A 5,737-nucleotide genomic window follows, 5' to 3' on the forward strand; every position below is an offset into this window, starting at 1 on the left:
GCCAACCCCCCCTGAAACTATTTTACAGGTGCAGTATTTCTATGATTGCTATTAGTTAATTCAGAAGAATAGTACAATTTCTCAGCTAGAAAAATAGTACTGCCCCGAGTCCAGTTTCTATCACATAACTATATACATGTCATTATTTTCTTCTGGGTGTTTTCTTTAACTTCTCAATCTAGCCTACACTATAGCCCTTGGATTTCCTAGAGATCTTGTATTCCAGATCGAAATGTTGATAAAATCTGACTTCATTTAATTTTAAGGAAAGCTCAGTGCTTTCCTTAAAATTAAAGGAGGCACATATTTGTGAATGGCTCGCAAACTTTTTCTGCAGTTCTTCACGGCCTATTTTGTTCTGACTTGAAAATCTAACTGTTGAGTATGTACAAAGCAATGTAAATAGTTGAATTTTGTTAGACGCCTCTGATTGGGTAAGACGCTGACAGTTGGGTTTCAGCGGGAAGTCTAAAAGTATAAAAGGAGCGTCTGGTGCTGTGTAAAGCCAGACGTGTTCCTTGCTGAAGTCACTTTCCGAATAGAGCTGAATAAAGGAACCGTTTAAACTCGAGCTGCCTCAGACTTTTCACTGGCGACGTCGGACGGTCGAACCTGAGATCTCCACCATGGACAACCTACCTGTCGGAAGAGCTCCTGACTTCTTCGACCCAGAAAAATCTACTTGGGATAACTACATCTCAAAATTCGACATATTCCTAAAAGCTGCGGGCATGAAGGACGCCGACAGCGACATGAAGAGAGCAATATTCCTGAATTATTGCGGCTCAGAGATATACGATCTTGCCCAGACTCTGACAGACCCGTTGCCGGCGAACTCCGTGACTTGGGACGCCTTGAAAACCAAGCTCGCTGCCCACTTCCAACCTACAAAGCTGGCCATCGTTTTCCGGCATGAATTCTCCAGAATGAGCCAGCTCAACACCGAATCTATCAACCAATATGCCACCCGTCTTCGCACCGTCTTGTCAAAGTACAAATTTGACAACCCAGAAGCCCAGCTCTTTGACGCCTTGATCTTCGGCATGAGAAATGCAGCCGTAAGAAATAAGCTCCTAACAGAAGATGAGCCTTCCCTGCAAACCGTAATCAAGACAGCTCAAACAGCTGAAATCTCTGAAGCTGCCGCCAAAGAACTCAAGCAAAATGACAAGAAGGAAGTCGTCGTGAAGATCGACACTCAACCTTCCCAATCCGAGTCATCAGACGAGCAAAGTCTACCAGCCAACAGTGAAGACAACTGTTTCCTGCTCAAACATGACACTGCGAGGCCACTGAGACAACCTCGTCCCATCTTTCCCTGCTCCGGCTGCCGAGGAACCATCCGTGCCTGAAATGCCCTTTCCGGGATTCCATTTGCCACCGATGCAACCAACGAGGGCACATCGCAGAAGCCTGCAGAGCCCCCATGCCAGAAGACTCCTTCTCTGCCCAGCGTCCTCCTCGTCCTCAGGGTCAGCCTGGCCAGCCGCGCGACAACCGCAATCATCATTTTCCAGGACGCAGAAACAACGCAAACACCAACCGAGACTACGCACGAGGTAACTCTGATCATTCAATTAATAGCACGGTAACTAAAGGCTCGAACAAAATTGTGATTTCACTGCTCCTTAACAAGAAGCCATGCCAGATGGAACTAGACACGGGGTCTAGATTTACCATCATGCCTTGGGAAAAACTAAAGTTATATATGCCTCATCTTACCCAGGCTGCTTTAAAGCCAGCTGCTCTAGTAATTAAGGATTTTCAAGGGGGAATTATTCCTGTTATGGGAAAAATTGATGTACCTATACTGTTTAAAACTGTTAACTGTATGCTACCATTGATTGTGGTGTCGGGAGCCAGGCACTCCCTTTTGGGGTTACAGTGGATGGCTCCCCTTGGGATTGTAATTACTGGTATTCATAATGTGAGTGACCAAGGGATTCCTAACTTACTACAAGAATTTCCTGATGTATTTAGCTCCACCTTGGGCTCTTACAATGGCCCACCTATATCTTTTTCCTTAGACCCCAAAGTTCCCCCTGTACGGCTTAAACCTCGTAGAGTTCCCCTACCACTACTTCCAAAACTGGACCAACAACTGGATAAACTAATAGGACAGGGCATCTTGGTCCCTGTTGACCAGGCTCCTTGGGAAACCCCCATAGTTACCCCTTTAAAACCTGATGGCTCATTAAGAGTTTGTGCTGACTATAAGTCCACTCTTAATAAAGCCCTACAACACCATCCTTACCCTATTCCAGTGGTCCAACAATTGCTTCATTCCCTGGGGGAAGGGAAAGTATTTGCTAAAATCAATTTGGCGCAGGCTTATCAGCAATTGCCAGTCGATGAACCAACCGCCCTCGCACAAACAATAGTCACACACAGGGGTGCATTTAAATGCACAAGGTTGCAGTTCGGAGTGAGCGTAGCCCTGGGAATCTTCCAGAGTTTAATGGAGAGGCTACTAGCAGGAATAAAAGGCGCAATACCATATTTTGACGACATCTTAATTTCAGGGGAATGTCAACTACAAATAAACCAGAGAATTAGGGAGGTTTTAAAACGACTACAGCAAAAGGGCCTTAGAATCAGGGCAGATAAATGTGTATGGGGTACCCACAGTGTGGAGTTTTTAGGTTATAGAATTGATGGAGAAGGCATCCATCCAACACCTGATAAGATAAAGGCCATTAGAGAAGCCCCAGAGCCACAGAACAAAACTGAATTACAGGCATTTTTGGGCCTTCTAAATTTCTATTCTGTTTTTTTAAAACAGAAAGCAACAGCAGCCGAGCCTCTCCAGAAATTGCTACAGAAGGGAACACCTTGGACCTGGGGGAAAACTGAGAGCGAAGCTTTTGCACAAATAAAAAACCTTTTAACATCAAACAGTGTAGTGGTCCAATAGAGCACCTTGCTACCAGTAAGATTAACGTGCGATGCCTCACCGTATGGTGTGGGTGCTGTTTTGGCACATGTTTGCCAAATGACACGGAAGCCCCGATAGCTTATTTCTCTAGAACATTGTCTAGCGCAGAGCGCAACTATAGCCAATTAGACAAGGAAGCTTTAGCCCTAGTAGCTAGGGTTAAGAAATTCCACAATTATATTTTTGGCTGCAAATTTGAGTTAATAACAGACCATAAACCTTTATTAGGACTTTTAGCACCAAATAAACCCACACCTCCATTTATGTCACCACGCTTAATAAGATGGGCTATATTTTTAGCAGGTTATAATTATGAACTTAAACATAAGGGAGGAAAAGAAATTAATCACGCAGATGGGCTGAGTAGATGCCCCATGACCATAGCAGTAGAGGACCCAGCCCCAGCTGCAGATGTATTAATCTTAGAATTAGAAGAGAACCCAATAACAACCGCTAGAGAGGTAGCTGATCACACAAGACAAGACCCAGAGTTACAGAAAGTAGTCAACTGTGTATTAAAGGGATGGCCTAACGAAAACCAGGGGGATTGTTTAAAAGAGTTCAGAAACAAAAGGCTAGAACTGTCTTATCTTAAAGGGTGCCTTTTGTGGGGAGACAGGATCATAATTCCCTCCAGCTTAAGGAACAAAGTCTTAAAATTATTGCATATGGGGCACCCTGGTATTGTGCGAATGAAAAGCTTGGCCAGAGGACATTTATGGTGGCCAGGGATTGATGCAGAGATTGAAAAATGGGTAGCCACTTGTGATCCATGTCAAGAGTCTAGGCCAACCCCCCCCCCCTAGAACCACACCAATGGAATGGGAACAACCAAAGGGACCATGGTCAAGGATTCATATTGATTTTGCAGGCCCAATTGGGCCACAGTACTTTTTAGTAATTGTGGATGCTTATTCTAAATGGGTAGAAATTATTGCCATGAGCAACATCACCACTAGTGCCACCATTAAAGCCCTGCGCCGTCTTTTTGCCACACATGGCTGCCCTGACATATTGGTGTCAGATAATGGTCCCCAGTTAACTGCCAGACAAATAGAATTATTTTTAGATCAATTAGGCATCAGACACGCCCTCATCTCACCTTACTCCCCTTGGGCTAATGGGTTGGCAGAGAGGTAGGTGCGTGTGGCCAAAGAAGCCTTACGCAGGTCAGGACCAGGTGAGGTGCAAGAACACCTTGACCAATTCTTATTAACCCAGCACATCACCCCAAATGCTACCACTCAAAAAAGCCCTGCTGAACTTTTGATGAGGAGAAAACTGAGGACCCCAATAGATAGACTCCATCCTATGTATTGTGAAAGCAAAAATGATGTTGTAAATCCAGAAAGAAATTTGTATTTAGGTCAAAATGTGTTTGCAAAGAACTTTGATGGTGGACTTAATTGGTTAAAAGGGACAATATTACAACAAACCGTGCCAAAGACATACTATGTGCGTTTAGACGATGGCCGAGTGTGGAAAAGGCACATTGACAACCTACGAAGGCGCCAAGAGTCCACACCTGTACCAAACGCCACCACAGCCCGAAACACTAACTTGGATATTCACCCTCGCTTTCTACAGAGGACTTCAACGGATGGACTATACAACAAAATTTAATGGACACGCAAATCTACTCACCAATTCCACGATCTTCCTCCAGCGATGTCGAGCCAGCATCCTCGGGGGTCGGCGTTGTGCCCGCGGACTCTACACTGGGGCCCTTTCCGCAACCAAGGCACTGGACTTCCAGTGGAGACGCTAGCGAGCCGACCTCCTCTTCGGCCGATTGCCAAGACTCAAATGATCTGCGCAGGTCCGAAAGGATTGCACGCAGACTGAGCCGATTGGATGATTTTATCACCTGGCTTTCTTTGTAAAGCTGTTTTTTTCTAAACTAAGGAGGGAGGGGTGTTGAGTATGTATAAAGCAATGTAAATAGTTGAATTTTTTTAGACGCCTCTGATTGGCTAAGACTCTGACAGTTGGGTTTCGGCGGGAAGTCTAAAAGTATAAAAGGAGCGTCTGGTGCTGTGTAAAGCCAGACGCGTTCCTTGCTGAAGTCACTTTCCGAATAGAGCTGAATAAAGGAACCGTTTAAACTCAAGCTCCTCAGACTTTTCACTAACTGTTGCGTTTAATTGCATTAAACTAAGGCAGAGTTCAGAAGTTACAATAATATGATTTCGGTTGGTTTAGAGCAGGGAGAGGGAGGGTGAAGGACTACCAAATTTTTTACTACCACACTGTGGGCATGGTTTATGCAGGACGCGCTACATTTTCTTTCAACATCTTTCAGTGCAAATTGGGTGCTGTAGGGTGGAGTTCCAATTTCATTACTCCACTGCATTCTCTCCCATCCGGGCAGTAGCCCAACCCTGGGGAGGGATGCACAAAACTCTCCAGCTCAAAAACAGAATATTCCAGAGAAGAACAAAATCTTCTCCTTTGTATGTTGTTTCTGAATGTATATCTGGAATAGTTTGTGAAGTTCTGAGTTGCTGTATTTAAGAAGATTTTAAATGATGGCAAAAGCTGTGATGACGCAGTAGTTAGAATGCAGGATTGCAGGGTAACTGCTCACTGCCAGAAATTCAATCCTGACCAGTTTAAAGTTGATTCAGTTTTCCTTCTTTCTGAAGTTGGTAAAAATGGGGGCTGCTAATGTTGTAAACATCTCAGAGAGTGCTGTAAAGCACGGTGGAATGGTATATAAATCTAAGTACTATTGCTATTGCTATAGTGTAGACCAGTGATTTTCAACCTTTTTTGAGCCGCGGCACATTTTTTACATTTACA

Source organism: Erythrolamprus reginae, chromosome 2 (assembly GCF_031021105.1).
Source record: "Erythrolamprus reginae isolate rEryReg1 chromosome 2, rEryReg1.hap1, whole genome shotgun sequence".
Lineage (NCBI taxonomy): Eukaryota > Metazoa > Chordata > Lepidosauria > Squamata > Dipsadidae > Erythrolamprus > Erythrolamprus reginae.